The sequence below is a fragment of the Melopsittacus undulatus genome, chromosome 2, assembly GCF_012275295.1.
Source record: "Melopsittacus undulatus isolate bMelUnd1 chromosome 2, bMelUnd1.mat.Z, whole genome shotgun sequence".
NCBI classification, from domain to species: Eukaryota; Metazoa; Chordata; class Aves; order Psittaciformes; family Psittaculidae; genus Melopsittacus; species Melopsittacus undulatus.
In genome coordinates this window covers 46605448-46626498 of record NC_047528.1, presented here as the reverse complement: position 1 = coordinate 46626498, position 21051 = coordinate 46605448, and positions in this window count along the sequence as shown.

The window sequence follows — 21051 nt, the reverse complement described above, 5'->3', positions numbered from 1 at the left end:
ACTGGACAATGGCAGTATTTATTCAGGGCTTTTTAAACAAACATATGTCTAAGATACTAATAAACATAGTAGTATACAACTTCTTTGTGTATTTTATCTTCTGTGGTAAAAACATCACAATAAAAACAAGGTGTTTGTCGATTTGAAACTGAACATAAACCAGCAGTGTGTGGTCGCAGCCCAGAAAGCCAACCATATCACGGGCTGAATCAGAAGGAGCATGACTAGCAGGTTGAAGGAGGTGATCCTGCCCCTCTACTCTGCTCTTGTGAGACCTCACAGGAATATTGTGTACAGTTCTGGTGTCCTCAGCATAAAAAAGATATGTAACTGTTGGAACAAGTCCAGAGGAAGACCACGAGGATCATCAGGAGACTGAAGCATCTCCTGTATGAAGATAGGCTGAGAAAGTTGGGACTGTTCAGCCTGGAGAAGGGAAGGCTGCGTGGAAATCTCATAGCAGCCTTCCAGTATCTGAAGGAGGCCTATAGGGATGCTAGGGAGGGACTCTTCATTAGGTGCTGCAGTGGTGTGACAAGGGGCAACGGGTTCAAACTTAGGGGAAGTTTAGATTGGATATAAGGAAGAAGTTCTTTACTGTAAGAGTAATGGAATGGGTTGGCTAAGGAAGTTGTGAATGTTTCATCCCTGGCAGTGTTAAAGGCCAGGTTGTACAGAAGCTTGGATGACATGGTTTAGTGTGAGGTGTCCCTGCCCATGGCAGGGGTGTTGGAACTTGATGATCTTAAGGTCCTTTCCAACCCTAACTATTGTATGATTTTATGGTTCTATGATTTATATGGAGAGGTTAGAAAGAAAAGGAATTACAGCTCAATCTGACATGAAAATTTTCATCAAAGTACAGCTTGATGGAAAAAAATTTTTTAAGACCGCCAGTATTTAAAACAGAAAGACTTTTTCATTTTTCTTTTTTTTCTTTTAAATAACACAATTTTTTTTCTGTTGAACACAGTTTTCAATAATTAAATGTTTCAGTTTTTCAGTCTGTCTTGAGATTGCCCACCTCTAATTTTTCATAAAATTTGTAAGATGAGAGCCTATGATTTAATTTTGCTTATTTTTTTCAGTTGTAAAAGTTTATTCATTGAGCAACACTTTCTATTCCACCTTTACAATTTTCTGTTTATCTTGATTTCTGGAAGCCTTAGCCACACTGAAATAAGAGGAGTGTAGGAAATACAGACTGCAAGATGGCAGATTATTGAGGTGGTTCTGATACAAGTTCAGTATCTGTAACAACCAAAATTAGACTCCTTTCCTTTCCTACTGCTCATCTACACATGCTCCTAGAACCTCAGTTTCCAAACAGTGGGAAGAAAAAACTTTGTGTTATTTAAATGAAGGGCTACTTCTGTTCATATGTATATTGGATTGCCTCAAATATGTTGGGTTATTATGGAAGCAAAGGTAATCTTTCTTTCCAAGAAGAAATCACAAAAAATAAAAAATATCTAAGGGCTTTCCAAAAAAGCCCTACCATATTATCATCTTAGATGTTAAATGCCCTCCCAAGCCCTCTTAAATATCTCTAAAGCACCCTGAAACTTATAAATGTTCTGTAGCTAATACAGGACATTAGCTATCAGTACCTAGTGTTACATATTAGCGGGCATATATAAATTTATGTATATATATTTTAAGAAGGAAGTGCTTTACTATGAGGGTGGTGAGGATCTGGAATGGGTTGCCCAGGGAAGTTGTGAATGTTCCACCCCAGTGGTGTTGAAGGCCAAGTTGGATAGAGCCAAGGGTGACATGGTTTAGTGGGAGGTGTCTCTTCCCATGGCAGGGGTTTTGGACCTAGATGATCTTAAGGTCCTTTCCAGTTCAAACTATTGTATCATTTATGATATATGCACTATACTGATCCAGAAAACCCACAGGGAATAGAACTTGAGCAAGTGCAGGACCAGGGCCTGCCATTTTGATGTATTAAGGAAGTAATAAAGATTTGCTATTCCTGAAGTGCAGTCATTGAATTTAAGGAGTAAATGTACTAAACTATTAGCATTTTCCTGTAACACTAGTCAAATTCTTATTAATTCATGCTGGCAAAGACACTGTAGAGACTTGATAATAAAGAAGCATTTTATGAAAGACTGATTTTAGGTAAAATGTGTTTTTCAATATATATGGAATAAAAGTGACTCTGAAACGACAGCATGAGTGAGTCTTTTGTTTTCCTTCACCTCTGTATAGTGATTGTGGGCACATGAATGTGGGAGAAAGAGAAAAAAAAACCCCAGTGTTTGGTGCTTGCTCTCTTGACTTGTAGAGCTGAATAGGAAAACAGAGGCAATATACTTACATTGAGGTTTTATGTTCCAAGTCCCTGTGACAAAACTAACCTAAATGACCAAGGTAGTAAAAGCATTACTCTTTCAGTTTTCTAAATGTCTACAGACAGGTTTGCTCATAGTTTATAGCAAATACAAGAGAAAGAAAACAACAAAACAACCCCAAAAAACTTAAAAAAGGCTACCAGTTTACTGTAGTATCTGTCAGGAAAATGACAGTTTGTCTGGTTTATGGAAAAGATACCATTATAAGATTTGAATTCAGAATTCCAAAGCCAAAAATGTAAATCAATCTCCCAGAGCTGTTGTAAGCTGTGCATTATCAATGGATAAACTGTGTCTTCATAGACTTAAATTATCATGAGGTTATTGTATTACATAAAGGTACATTTGCAGATTGAAAATTAAATTAAATAGCATAAATCTAGGATGCTATTTCTTATTTATTTCAGACAAATTTCAGTAACAATTCCATAGTTTAAAATGTGTTTGTTTGTGTTTGCCCTGGCACATAACACATGATTTGTGTAACTGGTCATCTGCAGATGTGAAAGAGAATGAGGTTCATGCTCCATGATAGAATCTGGATTCTTCAGAAATTAATCACAGGCCTTTTTCATTCAAGTTACAGGAAAGCTTAAGGTATGGCAAAGCAACTGCACAGCACTGAACTATCTTAAGTGTGATCGCATTTACATTAGTAACAACGAAGAACACTTTTTTGTTGTTTATTTACTTAATTTGAAGGAAAAAAATACATGTTTGAAAGAAATAAATGATCAAGAACAAAGTTTGGGATCTATTGGATAGATATGGATAGAATCATAGAATCTTAGAATAGTTAGGTTTGGAAAGGACTTTAAGATGCCATGGGCAGGGGCACCTCACACATGATACATGTACATGCAGAAACATATATGAAAGCATAAAAATTAAACGTAAATATATCATTGAAAATCTTTAGTAAAGTATTAGGGGTATTCTGTTGTTGCTGCTGAGGCAGAACAATAAGATATCCAAAAGCCAGATACCAGCAGAACAAAATTATTAGCAGTTTTGCAAAAATTGACTTTTTCATAGTGGTTCACGAACTGATTGTGATTAAAGAAGACTGCTTTTACAAAGAAAACAGATGGGCAAGAAATAGTAGTACATCTTGTTTATTCAAAACCACAAAGGCCTCAGCTAAATTCCTATTGTCAGTTTTGTACAATGTACTCAGAGAAAAATTTAGAACAGCTGGAGAAAGACCAGAGGATATCAAAGAGATGATCAGTGTCTAGAAAATATAGGTCTTCTGAAAAGATTTAATGAACAGGGACTGTTTGCCCTAATGAAGAGAGAATTATGGAAGAAGCAAGGTGACATTCTTTTTAATACCTAAAAGTATGATACAGAGAGGAAAGGAAAATTTTCTGAGATACTAAAGAACGAATAGCCTTAAAACTTAATAGGAAAAAATTAGGTTAGATGTAACTAAAAAACCCAATGGAACCATATAATAAACATAACAATATTTAAACACACTGTCTGACAGGCTGCTAAATCTCTTATGAGGGTCTTTAAATGAAACTGGACAAGCACCTGTCAAAATCATTGTGAGTACAATTAATGCATCCTTAGAGCAGGGGTTTCACTTCACCTCTAGGATTCCAGAATCAGTTCATAGTGCACTGTTATTGTTATTACAGGAGGAGGGAATTCATGTTTTTCTTGTGGGAGATGACTTTTAATCCATGTCTTAGGACATTGCTATCTCTTTGAATCATTTCCAAAAGCAAGACAGAAAATTCATTAGCAGGTATATCATACCCCATTTAATATTATCTTTTCACGGAGTTGTTAAACTAGGGTATTGTTCATAGTAACCAGCACTAGCTGGGATGGGGTATTTTTAAGCCTGAGAATATCCCCTGAAAAATGAGAAGTTGGAGCTAAAACTTGTGCTGCACAGAAATATGTTCATGTACATAGAAACTGTAATGTACATAGTATTACTGTCTCTTTTTTAATTACAAATCACCTGTTTCAGAAGTTCTGTCTTTTTATACATAATGACATTCCCTTTATCTGCCACTACTCAGAGGAGCACTGAGATGAGGCATCAGGTTAATTTATGCTTCATGAGAAATTAATTGAAATAATCTATTCTAGAAATGGGAATATCAAAAGTAACTCTGAAAAGGTCTAAGTCTATTAAAAAGTAACTGAAATTGTCTTGTTTGAGGTCTTTGCGAGTGGTGGGAATGATATTTTAGTTATATAAAGGTTTTTTTTTAATTCTTGCATGGTAATTCCCTGCTTGTTTTCAAAATATCTTAGAAACCACAACTATCAAGAATCCCCCATATTCATTTTGCTAACACTGAATTAATAGTGTTTCAGGTATTTGTCTTTAATTGTTAAATACTTGTGCCACCATAATTATGATGTTTTCCTGGAAAGATATATTTTTGTAAAGGGTTTGGTTTTCTGTTATGCACTAGTATAAAGAAATGATTTATCATCACTAATGATTCTTGGACTTTGTGTCATTAATTAGCATATTCTTCTTCTGTTTAAAAGTGGTGAATGCTAAAGGTTATGTATTGTTTAGAAGAAATTCTGTGATAATCAGAACTGTTTTGTCCCAGAAGGAAAACTCTCATACAGAGTGTATTTATTGGAATGGAAACATAAAGCTTTGAGGTAAGTCTCTTTCAGAAGTGAAAAAGAAGCTAAACCAGACACAATGGTTTGTACAGACTATGTGTTTCCAAATCTTTTTGACACTCTGTCCAGAAGAATCAGCCAGGCAACCAAGTGGATTTGGAGGAGATTTCCTAAGTAGTTTTAAAAAGTAATATGGTTTCTTAATTCATCAACTGTTATTAAATTAGTGTTCTCCCTTAACTGTCACCTCAGGTTTCATTCAAGCACAATTCTACAGTTATATCTAACCACAGGGCATGTATTCACAAAAAACATTTAAAATGCCTTTTTTTTTCAGATGTTCCCTGTGTATTATTCCACATTACTTTTTTTTTTAATATTGCAGAACAGCAATCCTATTAAGAAGATAACATTTAATAGTGTAAGTTACCTCTTCAGCTTAGAAATCATCTAGTATACCAAATAGATGGAAATGTCTTTCTCCTTCAAATCAAGTGCTGTTATAACAACTTTCCCTCTAAATGGAAATGAGTGAAGTTTTAACGAAATTTGTATGTGTGTGTAAAAAAATTTCTAAAATATTCACAAGCATTCATGCATGCATCCATACACATTCACATCTATACACTCTTTTGTCCCTGATGCCTTTTTAAACATACTACATCTATGCCAGAGTCATATCTGAAAGCACATTTGCCATGTTGGCTCAAAAAGATTTTAAGCCTGTCACTTTTATTTGTGATGAATAAGCACCCCATTTTTTTTTGGTGGATTTAAACATTCATATTTTGAAGAAAGCCAGTCAACATACAAGCCACTGGACAAACATGGCTCTTCCTCTCCCTCTTTCTTTCTCATTCTCAAGAACCTAGGAAACCTTACTAGGTAAGAGGTAAGAGGTTGAATACTCACATCTGCTAGTTCTCCCAGTCACTTTACATTCTGAAAAAATGCAGTGTTCTGTAAATAACATTATACTGAGCATGTATTCCCAGTAGGCACACTCATGCACACTTACAACACATACACATGTGGATGTATGCAAACATGTATATATACATATATATATGTATATACACACACAGCAAAACCAGATGGGCACACTCAGCACCCACACACAAGCAACATCAATGGCCTCATCCTGTTTCCCTCCCTGGCTGATTAGGGTGATTAGGGTGAAGGTCTGTTAGTGGGGAATATATATGTGCAGGTGTACATGTGTGCAATGTGGATCCTTCCAGCATATGGGCTCAAGGCACTGGATCCGACTGGTAACTCCCCAGACACCAATCTTCCCAGCCTCCAGCAACTGGACATACAAGCCCCTGGGGCCACCGCTGGTGCAGAAGCACATATAAGCCAGATCCCCCAGTAGCTGGCCATGGACACACAGTCAATCCTGTACTTCATCCTGGATCCTCCTCATTCCTAAACACACACACACGCACACGTGTTTCACAATTGAGGACCCAGACCCCAGAGTCTCTCTGTCAGCTGGTTGGGATATCCCTGGTCCCTCCAGCAGCCAACTCACCTTTACAGACATGGCTGTAATGGTGTAACACACCCTTGGCTGCCAGGCCACTTTACCTGCTCACTGGCTAGACCAGCTTGATCTTCACTAGTGCTCACACATTGGTTCACACACATTCACTCATTCCAGTTCCTGGCACCACAGACACCAATCTGTCAAGACAGTGTATCACCTAACAGAGAGCTAGACATTCAAGGAGAAAAAAACCCCAAACAAAACATTTAGAGAATAGAGAAGATCAGGTTTGTGATCACCTGAGGAACACGAAAATAAATAACTCGATGGGACCTAGATGCATCCCAGAATCCTGAGGGAATTTGCTTATGTAGTTGCCAAGCACTCTCTATCATATTTTAAAAGTCCTAGCAGTCAGGTGAAGTCCCTGGTGACTGGAAAAAGGGAAACATCGCATCCATTTTTAAAACGGATAGAAAGGAGTACCCTGGGAACTACCAACTTGTCAGCCTCCCCTCTGTGCCCAGGAAGATCATGGAACAGATCTTCCTAGAATCTATGCTAAGTCACATGAAGCACACTGAGATGATTTGAGACAGACAGCATGGCTTCACCAAGGGCAAGTTCTGTCTGTCCAATCTCGTGGCCTTCTATGATGGACTAACTACATTAGTGGACAAGTGAAGAACTGCAGACGTTGTTTATCTGGAATTCTATGAGACCTTCGACACACTCCCCCACAGCATCCTTCCTTAAATTGCCAAGGTATGGATGGGCTGTTTGGTGGATGAGGAATTGGTTGGGTGGTCACATCTAGAGAGTAGTGATCAGCAGCTCAGTGTCCAGAAGGAGATCAGTGACAACAGGTGCACCCCAGGGGTGCCTATGGGGAACAGTACTGTTTAGTATCTTCATCAAGTATGTAGTGGGATCAAGTGCACACTCAGCATGTCCACAGATGACAGCAAGCTGAGTGATGGGGTTGAAGCACCTGAAGGATAGGGTGCCATCCAGAGGCACCTAGAAAAGCTGGAGAAGTGGGACTGTGTGAACCTCATGAGGTTCAACAAGGCCAAGTATAAGGTACCACACCTGGGTTGGCAAAACCCCCAGTATTAATAGAGGCTTGGGGCTGAAGAGATTGAAAGTGGGTTTATGTGGAAAGATTTGTAAGTGTTTGTTGATTAAAAATTGCATGAGCTTGTAATATATGTTTGTAACCCAGAAAGCCACCTCTGTGTTGGGCTGCTTCAAAAGAAGTGCACTAGCAGGTCAAAGGGGGTGATCCTGTCCCTCTAAGTCTACTGTGGTAATACTACCTGGAATATGGAGTACCAAGGTCCCTAACAACATAAGAAGGACTTGGACCTGTTGGAGCAAGTCCAGATGAGGGCTATAACGGTTATCAGAAGGCTGGAGTACCTCTTGTATGGAAGAAAGGCTGAGGGAGTTGACCTTGTTCAGCCTGGGGAAGAGAAGGTTCTGGGGAGACCTTGCTGCAGCCTTTCAGTACTTAAAAGTGTTAAGTTACTTATAAGTAAGATGAGGACAAAATTTTTAGCAGAACCTAGTGTAATAGGAAAGTGGGCAATGGTTTAAACTAAAATATGATAGATTTAGACTACATATGAGGAAGAAATTTTTATTGAATGTGGTGAAACAGTGGAACAGGTTGCTCAGATAGGTGGTAGATACCCTATCACTGGAAAGAGCAGCAATGTAGTTAACTTTTACAGGCAATTCTATCTATATTCTAAGCCATGCATAGGAATACGTACTCAAATAAACCTTTTGTCTCCCAGTAGAAATACGAAGATTCATCTCAACTGCCTTTTTACAAAGGAAGATATTAATGCTTATAACCTTCTGGTGAAAATACATAAATTGAACAAAGAATATATTGGCTTGGAAGTGAACATGAAGCCCATATTGACATCACTTAAAGAAACTGAACAGAATTAGACAACATTTTAATTTAAGATGTGAAGGACTTCAAAGCTATGCTTTTAATGACAGAAACAAAGTTCAGCAGTTCTAGGTTAGAGCTGTATTGCATATTGCTGGCACTGCAAATTCAAAGTGGTGAAAAAAAAGTAGTTGAATTGTTGTTCAAGCTTTCTTATTTATGTTCCTAGTCTTATTCTTCTTTTTCCCAGGATGTATTTATAAAATCTTGATTTTTTCGTCTGCATTGTCACGAGTGTTGTGCCTTTTGCAACAGTAGCGTAACATTGAAAATCCTTAATCCTGTATCTTCAAATTTATAGGTAGAAGAGCAAAAGCAGATCTGATCTCAGGACACACTTATCTTTTGGGTTCAGTTTCAGGTTCCTTTTTATACTGTAAACTTGTAATTTCTGTCTGTTATTTTATAAACTGCATAAATCTTCATATCATAGGTAATTCATTAGCAGGTTGATATATCAAAATTATTTGTTGATATTTGGATTGATCAATTCTATTTCAATGTCCAGAAGTTAATATTTATGTATAAACCCTGTGCAGCTCACAGTACCTTGGATTTAAATCTCATTATTCTCTTGAGGACAAAGGCACGACTACATTCCTCATCTTACAACTAGCAAAAGAAAGAGATATAAAATAGGATTCAATCCAGGCTGTTTTTGTGGTTGAGAGAGAGACACATTGTCCCTTCACAATGTAGACATTTAGAGTAAATCGGATGAATCTGATCTAAAAAAAGTTTTTCTCTATTGATTATAATGGGTGACCAGGTGATGTAGACAGCTTTATCATTGCTGACTAAAGCTGTATGTGGGGGAAACCTCCCAGAGAGTTCTTAGGACTATTTCAAGTTCACAGAAGATGTCTTGCAAAAGGAATTCAGTGCAGATCCCTCAGGTCTTATCTGCAGAAATTCTTTCCTGAATAAAAGGATTGCCCTGACAGTCTAAAAGTATAACATTTATAGGATTTGGAGGGTAAAGACTGAGGGTATAGTGCTGGGAGGTAAAAAGGCTATCACTTATAACTTGATTTGTTTCCTCCATGTAATTATTTTCATACCTTAGACTAGTCATTAAGTCACTGGTGTCTTGATCAAAAATTTTTTATTTTTATTTATATTTAAAGGAAAAATAAGAGAAAGTACCAGCCTAAAAACATTTGTGTATAAAACTCTTCAAACCTATTTTGAAATTTTTATGTTTCCTATTAATGAATCAGTTTCTAGACTTCGCTCTCCTTATTTATCATCATAAATTCTTGTTCCTATACTAATTATCTGCAAAATGTACCAATTACTTAGAGCATTTCCATTTACCATGTTTTCAAAATCTAACTGTAAAACACTGATTTTAATCTCTCTATTAAGTCTGCATTTACTTCGCAGCATTTTAGTGCAAGTAGGGAAAAATCAGTTGTTTGTCAAAGCCGAAGTGTTTCTTTGGCTTAATTCTATGCAACTTTTCATCAACTGTAATTATTTTTATGTATGTACACAGAGTACAAAATAATTTTAAACAAATATTTATCATCCAATTTGCAAGACTGCACAATGACCTGGAAAACAGCAATCAGGACTGTGTTGTTCATGAGATTCTTCTCCCAAATAGAAAGTGTTTTTGAAGACAGACCATTGCACTACTAAGGATTTGTTTTCCTTTCTAAATATAATACTTCATGTGCTGAGCCAAAACTTTTAAATATCAAATACAATATGTTACAACTTATACAAAATAAATTCTGGCAAAATACCTTTTGTGAATACAATACAATATATATTACTTCAAAATTAAAATCTGAATTAAACAGTTGAGACTGTCTAAATGTATAAAGCTCAGCTAAATTATTGAGCTTAACTCATGAGACTCTTACCTTAAGGATAAGGTAACCAAATACTTCATATTAAAGTTTAAATATATCTTCATCCCAAACTGACTATAGCATTGGAGAGAAGGAATGTAAGTGTATGCATATATATCTCAAAACCTTTATAAATATGAACGTATAGATACTTCCAAATTTCTTTTCTATCTCTTCATAAGCTACATGTAGCTGTTGTATTTTATACATAATATGTAACTTTTGATTTTAGTTTAGGCATTATATAAAAATGGAAAATATAAAATGTAGGTTTTTCTATTAAAAATACATTAATGTTCCAGAAAAAAAAAAAAGAAAAAGCCTTGTGACACAGAAACAGGATAAATAGCAGCAATACTACTAAAAAGCACAGGAACCTAGGACCATATATTTCATACCAGGAGCTGATAAATAGCAAATTATAGATATACATGTGTTTATTAGAAACGGTATACTATTTTCTCCTTTTTGCATATTATTATCCAAACTTCCTATTCAGTGAGTGTAATCTATCACATACAATGCAAATCATGCAGTTATATTCACAAAGTTGTAACTGCTTTGTCTAATTCAGGCAAGATCAAAAGGCAAAACCACACACAGAAATAAGAAGAGGTCAAATGGAGAGGAAAAGTATATAAAAAATGATCTCTCTTTCTTTATGTAGGAGCACATTTCTTACCCTTCAGAACAATTACCTTGCTAAGATTAGATGAGGAAAAGTGAGTCAGACAAAGCTGAAAAGAAAAAAGATCCCACCAAATGATACATGTACCTGTTCTCAAAGTTGTGACTGATCCAAGGGAAAATCATTACTTAGTAATTGACACCTGAAGCTTTATACATTTCAAGTACATCATCTGAACGACTCCTTTAAGTGAAAACACAGAGCAAAGGCTAGGGGTTGTGAGTCAAGAACAGCAAAGTTACTAATGCTTCAGTAGCTGAAGGTGGGCTGCAGGGCATGATATAGGGACATCCACTCTGCATGTCATAGCATTGTCTGTGCTTCAGTAGGCAGGTGTATGTTTAACTTTGAAAAACAATTTGAGATATTTTTCAATGTTATGTAATGTTATTTAGTCTAAAGCTTTCAGCCTTCAAATCTTTATTGGTATTGCATTTCTCATAGCTGTCTAAATTCCAAGCCCCTTCCTCCAGACCTTACCAGATATAAGACTTGTTGCATTATCAAAACAACATAATCTTTTTTATACAAAAGAATAAATCATAATGAGGTATATATTTTTTATTGTTTTATGCAGATAACAGGACTTGAAAGGCAGGACAAGAAAGAATATAGATGAATGGTAATATGTGTAGATAACAAATGTAAAAAAGCTCTGTATACAAGCGTTAGATTATTATTGATAATATAGAAATTTGACCCCCTCAAAAAACACAACAAAACAACATTTAAAACTTTATCTCCACAATGATTTTGTGCAAGTGTGTCAATTGACAGAAGACAATAAATTGACAAATTTATTCCTTATCTGAGGAATTTCCAAATACTCTCAGTTCTGGACAGGTATTAACATGGTGACTGAGGAGCTAACTTTCCTGCTCTTCAAAAGAAATTATGTACTAAGAAAAAGTGGTCAGAAAAGTCCATAGTAATTGTATGTATTGTCCCAGAAAAGTTCATAGTAATTGTATGTATTGTCCCACCAAATAATTAGCCAACTAAAAATATTCCAGTCTATCGACACTCACACTAGGCATACACACAAGTTCACACTTATGTAGTGATTCTTACTGTGTATTCACTTGGCTAATAAAGGAAAAATTGTAAATAATGACTACAATGATATGCATATTGAATTTTAAGTAATCACATGTATGTTTTTTGTTTCAATTTTCTGTAAGGAATGTAGAAATATAGAAAATCCTCAATGGCATTGTGGCCACAGAGTATTCTAAAAAATAATTTTAGGAGGGTGTTCCTCCTTTATCTAATTTGTCTCCCTTTTGCTTGTTCATCATGAATTAATCATTTTATTATTATTGGATTTTATAATCACTGATGATGGATGCAGCTTTAGACTAGAGGCACAAACTTAAATGTCTGCGTGAAGTTGTCTGCCTAACTACCCCTTAAGGTCAATGAAGATCTAGGTAAAAATGCCCGTTGAGCCCAGAGAGTAGCCTGTTGATCAAATCTAGGTGCCTTCTTCAATGTGACATATCTTCCTAGCCTCTACTGCCTAAATTAGCCTAACTACACCCTAACTGTAAAGTAAGCCTAGCTCTCAAGGCTGAATATCTTCATTATTACGTTACTAGCTAGATTCCCTCTTTCTCTCATTCACTGGATTTCAAATTCTCTTCTGCCATAGAACAACTTCAGCAGGAAGTGTGGAGAAGCTCAGTGTTATACTTACTGTGTTATGAACCTCTCGTGACAAAACTCACAAAATCTATGCTCTTCTTGAGGAAAGATGAGAAATTGCATAGAGCTTAGGGAAGAGGACAGAAGAAAGGATGCAATGACTTGGCTTGTTTACGCTGAAGAAGAGAGCAATTAGGAGAAAACAGTCCTTAAATAATAATCCTTAAATACATCAAAGGATGTTCCAGTGACAAGCAGATCAATATGTCCCCTAGGCTGTTGTAGAGAAAGAAGAAAACAATTGAAGTGAACCAAAAATGGGCAGTTCAGTTTTAAATTGTTGCTCTGGCTGACGGCTTTAAGGGCTTGAATTTAAGCTTGGCATTACCATGAACTTTAAATCACCTGAATCTATTGAGACGGGTTGAGTTTTAGTCTCTGAACTGATTACATTTATCTGGAGCTGAACACCCTACTAAACCTAGCTTAAAAGAAAAAAAAAAAAACAAGAAAAAAAAGATAAATAAATAGAGTTATGTTCTTAAACTAATAACGTTATGCTGTCATTAAAATTGAAAAGCTAACTAAAATGAGCGTAAATCACAAACTACATATACTTTTCTCTCTGTATGTTTCATCTCTTCTATATTCATAACCTTTGTCATGGGATATTCTAGTCAATATAGTTCCCAGTGCAGTCAGAACAAATACTTTCCCACAGAATATGGGAATATATGATATGATCTCACTTATCATTGGTGTATTCTGATTTGTCACTTGCCTTACATATTGCTGTTGTTCTGCCTGTACAGGCACAATCTGTCTCTTGAAGTATATAATTTAGAAACAGTTGTTCAATTATTTTAGAGACTTTAGTACTACTAAATAGGTTTTGTCATCTCATTTACACACTTTGCATAAGCATTTGTTGTCAAATGCCTGCCTAACATCTTCTGAACCACTCTAGCCTACAGGAAAACTGTCCGCATCAACAAAGTTGTCTGTGCTAGGACGTAGATGCCCATACAAAGAAGTAAATGCCCTTCATATTCTGCAGAATATACACAATAATTTAATTGCATCTCCCATCTGCTTAATATATGAAAAATGATGCTTTTCCCACCTCCCCTCCCCCAGGAACCACTGCAGTGGCGATTCTTGTTTAAAAATAAATGCTGCATTTTTGTCATGGAAAGGATTTATTCATTATAGTCTTGCATTTGTAGGCATAATAATTATATTTACAGTAATTTTGCTATAGATATGAGGAACCGACAAATTTTGCGCACAATACAGTGAACTTATAAGTCTAGCTTTTACATACATATGTATCAATAACATTGAATTGCTATGTATTCTACTACATTTATATAAATGCATCTCTTAAATGTTCTAATCTTCATTAATAGATATATTTCTGGTTCTGGAATACTTAGCAAAGTTACTACTAAAACCTTCCTTTTAATTAGTGTTACAGCTAAAATTGAAAACAGAATAGAGTAAAAGGAAATTATACAAGTATACTTTTTCTGAGCTTTTCACAACGACTACACTCAAGTAACACATAATATAAATAAAAAGTCAAGTTAAAACTAGAATTCTGAATATGTATAATAACCTGACTTTGTATTCACATGGACGAACAATGGTAAAATGTGTATGGATTTCTATTTTGGTTACTAAAATGATGGTTGTTATCTGCACATAACTTTCACTCCAAGATTGTATCTTTGTTTTGTATACACCACGTAACAAGATTCCCCTACAGATGTCTCATTCTAATAATTTCCAAGATTTCATTTTGTACCTTTCACTGGTGCACTTGAACAAAACGCATAACATGCACATTATATCAAACATCCCTTTAGTGGTAGGCATGACTACACCATTTTCATTTTATAGCTACATGATGTGATTTGCTGAAGGGTCCCAAGAAGCCAGGGGCAATTCTGCTTTCACAATCATCAGATGATTGAGTAAGCCAGAAAAAAAGTCTGATTATGGATTGAAGCTGTGTATTAGAATTTGAATTGATGTATTCAGAAAATTTTCTGCTCTGGACTATATTTAAAAGGTAAAAAAGGCCAAACAGTGACAAGGTCGGGCATTTTCTTCGCAGTGCTGACATACTTAGGAGGAAAGGCTTCTGGGCATGGACCCATAATTTGAAATGTATTAACTCTCTACAAGTTAGCTATTTAGCCTATATAAACTTTCTGGATATTTTCCAAAGCCAGTGAAAAGCAATAAGCCCTCTAGCACATTCTTTAATGGTGGAATGAATTATGTCTACACATTATGCATGGCTTTTGAAAATTTATGTGTGGTAAAATGATCCACCACTCAGCTGTATCCAGCTCTCTCCAGCATACACTGTAGCAGTTACATGTATTTGTACAGTACCTGTAAAATGATAGCTAGATTTTAAAAAGGAACATTGGTGCCTGTGTGCTCAGAGATATCTTTGGAAGGGGATTGAAGCCTGTGCTAGAAATCAAGGCTTTCTACACAGTGCACATAGAGAGGAAGAAGCCTGAAAAAGAGATCCAGAGTTACTAGCACATTGGTGTAGTCAGTAGTCAAGTGCTGAGGAGCAGAATGTTTCTTATATCTGATACCATATTGACTATTGTTAACTCTAGAATGAAAAGAGGTACTTGTAACCACTTTTTCAAAAAACACTGGCAGGTTTTGGAAATCACTTGTTAGCTGTGGTCTCATCTGTGTTGCAGAAATTCAGCAGTAAAATTATCTTGCTTACTATCATAATTTATACACATTTGCTATTTTTGTAGATGTGTCATATATCTACATTTAGAAGTTTTTTATAATTCTAGCATACTTTACTCTCCTTTTGCTTAAGATGTGCTATTAAGCAGTAAATAACTTTAAATTACCTGATTAAGAAGAGACCATTCAAAAACCAGGAGGGTGTTTTGGGAAAGAGGACTGAACGAGATGGTTGAGTTTTGTTTCTTTGCTCACAGTCTTGTTGAAAGCTGTTTATATTAAAATTCATTAGAAAAAAAAATTAATATACTAAATTCTTGGAACGGGGATGGGGAATTGGGTTTTTTTATCTCTGCTAAATGACATAACTCCAAACTAAAAAGATGTTTTCTTTTTCTGTCACAGTCACTCTTGTTGTATTCTGCTAATACAACAGGATCTTTAGAGAGGAGGAAAGTGTTACTACCCTTTCTTCTATCCAATTGACATCCCCCGGTTTAGTGCTTAAGTGACTGTCAATGGAAAGAGAAATGTACAGTTGCAATACTTCATACATGGAGGAAAATTAAGCTCAGGTTTCCTTGTATGAATAGATACTTCAACCTGTCAGGTTGGTTTAAAGACACTTGACAACCTCTCATCAAAAACATTCTAGAAGTATACAGCTGCCCCAAATACATTTTTTAGTGTTATATTATTTCTTGAGTTTTTCAGTAGCAATTGGGCAGATGAGAAGTTGTTCAGGATTTCTGACTTCAGTAACAGAAGTTACTCTTCCTGATAATTACATTATTTTATTCCTTTTTGGTAGTATGAGTCTGAACAGAATTTATCTAAGGGATAAATAATCGGGATAGGGGATAGATTTGACATAAGGATGGATCTGACACAGACCTAGATGCTACCTTAACATGAGTAATATTAATCTTATTAATAAATACCTCAATACTGTCTCTGTAGTTGACTATAGAAAATTTTCTTTCATTAAATACCATTGACTCTGTATGTCTTTTAGTTTATGATGTAGTAATAGATTTTGTATGCACAGTGCTTTGGTATATTCTCTATTTTTCTGTGCTTTCAAAACACACATATAAAATGAACAACCTTTCGTAAAACTGTGCTAAAATTATCTTCAGAGCTTTACAAACCTTTGATTGAGCTGTTGGGGAGACTCCAAACCAGGAAGTTCTGTATCATTTTGTTTTGTCAATTTAGTAGAAAACTACAGCACAATAAAAATATTTGCAGCCAGACTGCTGTTACATTCATACATTAGCTACTGATAAACTCTCTAATAATGTTACAAAATAATAAAGCTTTTTCAGTGTTAGAGATCCACATTACATAAAAGAACAGCATGCTAGCTGTACCTGCAAAATATACAAATAGAGTTTCAACATAAGTACATGAAAATAACATTTAGCATATTCTTTCTTCTGCACACATTTTAAATGAGCATCTCTTTTTCTAACCCATAAGAATCAGGGAAGGTGGAATTGTACTTCTTTCTAACCACTGCTCAGCTACTGCCTTGAGCTGCTTTAACATCTTTGCATGAGAGACTGGTAGAACAGTACAGCTCTGGCTTGAGGCTTCCTGGGGCTCAGAAGACGTTTCTGCACCAGTCTGGGCTCCTCACATTTTGACCTCCTGCAGACAGCTCTGACACTGCAGAACCAGATGGGTTTCTTGCAGCCAAAGACTTGCTTGCCTGAGGAAAATGGAGATGGAAAAACACAGGCACTTGAGCCTTATTCAAAGCCTGCTGAAGTCAATATGTGTCTGAAAAATGGACTGCATTTGGCTTTGGTGAGCTGTTACAATTTAATCTTGATCTGACCAGTGTCAGTGATAACTGTGTGTTTCAAAACACAGCTATTCCTTTGCATAAACAACACTGTATGTGCAGAAACTTACTGCTTATAGCAACGACAGAGCTAAAAATTAAAGGTAAAAAAAATGATACAAAAAAGTAAACAATGCAATCATTGCCACCATGCACATAAAATTTCTCCTTCTATACAAAAAAATATATTTGCTTAATATCAATAATAAAATCTTAAATAAAAAAATAACAGTAAAATAACCAATTCTTTTATGTGGAGATGCAATGTAAAATGTGAGGCAATTAACAAAACCAGTATGTCACATATAATTATGTAAATTATTAAAATCAACTGCTCCTGCTTAAAGTTAGGTGCAAATCCTTCTTGTTTTTTTCTATACTGAAAGCTCCTTGAAGTGTCCCTCATCTATTCAACAAAATAGATTGGATTGTGAACATATTAAAGCTAATCATATCTAATTTTTACCCTAGAAATGTTTAATTAATGTTGACAGTCTTGCCCTGAGTGGTAAAAGCTTGAAAAGTACAGCAAAATACAGTCTCATCTTGGATATATCTGCTTTGTGTTTTCAATATGAGAATATTTACTCAGAGCACTCTTATTTGTTGCATTGATTTGAAGAGTTGAAGTCTCTTGTTACAAAAAATTTAATGAGAAAACAGAGAAACATAGTACCATAGAATAGTTTGGTTGAAAGGAACCCTAAAGATCATTTGGTTCCAACACCCGTGCCATGGGCAGGGACACCTTCCACTAGAAGAAGGTTCTCAAAGCCCCATCCAACCTGTTTCAAAGGACAGAGCATCCACAATTACTCTGAGAAACCTGTTCCAGGGTCTCTTCACCCTCACAGTAAAGCACTTGTTCCTAATACCTAATCTACCTTCTTTCAGTTTAAAGCCATTCCCCCTTGTCCTATCACTACATGCCCTTGTAGGAAGACCCTCCCCAGTTTTTTTGCAGGTCTCTTTTAGGTACTGAAAGATTGCTCTAAGGTCACCCCAGAGCCTTCTCTTCTCCTGACAGAACAAGCCCAGCTCTCTCAGCCTGTCTTCATGGGAGAGCTGCTCCAGCCCCTGATCATCTTTGTGGCACTCATCTGGACTTGCTCCAATCTGTCTGCATCCTTCTTATGTTGGGGTCCCCAGAATTGAACTCAGTACTCCAGGTGTGGTCTTACCACAGTAGAGTAGAGGGGCAGGATCACCTCCTTTGACCTGCTGGTCATACTTTTGATGCAGCCCAGGATACAGTTGGCTTTGTGGGCTGCAAGCACACACTTCAAGCTCATGCTGAGCTTCTCATCAAACAACACACCCAAGTCCTTCTCCTCAGGGTTGCTTTCAATCCATTCTCCCTCAGCCTGTGGTTGTGCTTGGGATTGACCCAACCCAGGTGCAAGACCTTGTACTTGGCCTTGTTGAACTTCATAAGGTTTGTAAGGACCTACCTTTCAAACCTGTCAAGGTCCCTCTGGATGTGGATCACCTTAATAGAGGTGATTAAATTAAACTCATAAACATGTCAGATGCCCAACAAAAGCTATTTTAAAAGTCTTGAACACTATACTGATTACCACTTACATCCAAAACTTCTTAAGTCACTCATTTTCCATTACATGGCAAAGCATTTGAGATTGGATATTTTTCTAAAAATGCCTAATATGGTAATTTTGTGTTCTTTCATACAGAAATCCATATTCAATTTTCAGTGCCAAAACTCCTTTTGTAGTGCTTGAGGGGAGTTACAGACCTAAGTAATCCATGAACCTGGGATGCTTCACTAAGCAGAGTAAATTTGCTAGCAAACATGCTGAGGAGAGCTTCAGGTGTTATGCCTGATTTCTTAAAGAAACACTCATTCCTGGAAAAACCTTCTCTCTCCATTTAGGATTCATGATCCATCTCCTGATGTTAAGGATCTTTAATATAGACACACAAACATCTCTAGGAAGTTGTGATTCATTTGATTTCCTTGTCCAGTACTTTCTAGCTTAATGGCTGGAGCACATAATTTTGTGCCATAAAACTTTTGTTGTAATTCTTTTGCCTGAAGGGTTTTACTGTGTATAATTGATGTAGCTATAGACGTTTTCTGTCTTTGATGTTACTATTACCTAGTTTGGTTAACATTTTCATTATTATTGAAAGAGATTAGATTTGAGATTGAGTGCAAAATTTTAGTGTGACTGTCTCTAGTCTCAAAAGTCTGGAACAGGCTTTTGTTTCTGTTTGTATTCAGTTTGTTTCCTCAAAGAATGCATGTAAGGAAGAGTGTTTTGTTAATGCAACTGTGTTAAATTTAATAAATGAGATAATAGGTAATTCTAAACTGATTATGGCACATGTTCTTGAGGAGTATAGTTTTGTTCTACAAATTTAATTTTCTTTTCTCAATACCACTGTTCAATAACTGTCCAATTATTTATTCTAATTAAACACACAAATTAAAAACTCACATCAAAATTAATTCTGTATCTGAAGCAACTCCAAACATGTAGTAAGATCCAGAAATGACACTTGATGTACCGTATAAGAATCTAAACTCCTGAGGGTGTGGTGCCATTTGACATCCCAAGACAGGCAGGACTATGTCTGCTCAGTATCTAATATGGTAACCTCAGAAAGGTACTTAGGACAGGTTTCATTTACCCTAATTTTAGTAAAATGGAAGCTGAATATGTGATTCTAAGTTAATTCCCAGAGGCTCACTTTGCAGACACTGAAAAGAGAAAGGCTCATTTGGATGGTAACATTTCTAGTCCTGAAAAAAAAGGTGTCTAATATTACCTGAATAATTGCACTTCGACTTCTTACATGAATATAATGAAAGTCAGACATGCCTTGACTAGATTCAGTGTCAGACTTCGAGGTGTCAAACATGACTTCAAAATAATTTTCAGTCCTGTTAAAATAATTGTAATACATTAATTCAAAGAGATTTTAATTACATGGCAAAATCAGTGCTCAAAGACATTTCTCCAAATGTTACTTTTCTTGTAAAAATAATGAAAATTAAGAAATAAACTTAAAAATCAGTAAAAATATTTGTGTTTTTAATGGAGAAGAAGGTTAATTACACTTCCAGACTTTTGATATGAAGCAGCAATGATTTTGCTATCAAACTCTTTTTTTTCACTTCTATACAGTTGTAGCCTATGTTCGTTAAATATTTCAGTGTTTCTTAAAGGGAATGGAGGAAATTCATCATGGCTGTCACATGGAAATGGTATCTATTGAGAAAAGTACCTAAGGAATCTATTGTAAAAAAGAGTTAAGAACACAAGCCAATACAATTTAATGAAAAAAAGTTAATGGTTAATTTTCAGGGTTTATATTAATTAAAAAGTTATTTTTTTCCCATGAATTTTTCATTTAAAAGAAATAAAAAATTTTTCCAAAATGTTTTTTGAAAAATAGTTATTTCAACATTCTTCTGACATACCTGTTATAAATGATGATGTGTTGATATCAAATATTGTCAAAGAGCAGCTATCTTTCATCTTTAATGTGTTTGGAAGGAATCCAAACAGAATTCATTTTCCTGGTCTTTAAGATTAGCTTCTGGATGAAAGATGATATAGAAAAAAAAAAATCTATGTATTGTAGATATGTTGTTTTTGCTAAAGAAAATATTGATACACATAAGATTAACACATATTTGAAATGTGTTTCAATCTTACAGCAGATGTGACTTCATGTATTTTTCTGTGGCAGTAGATTAAATTATCTTTATTTCAAATTCAAACTTCTCAGTTCAGCAAAATACAGTTTCTCTAAAGTACTATTTTTTAATAACCAACAGTCAAAAAAAGCTTTTCTCTTTAAAATGTCTATAATGTGGTGTTACTGAAAA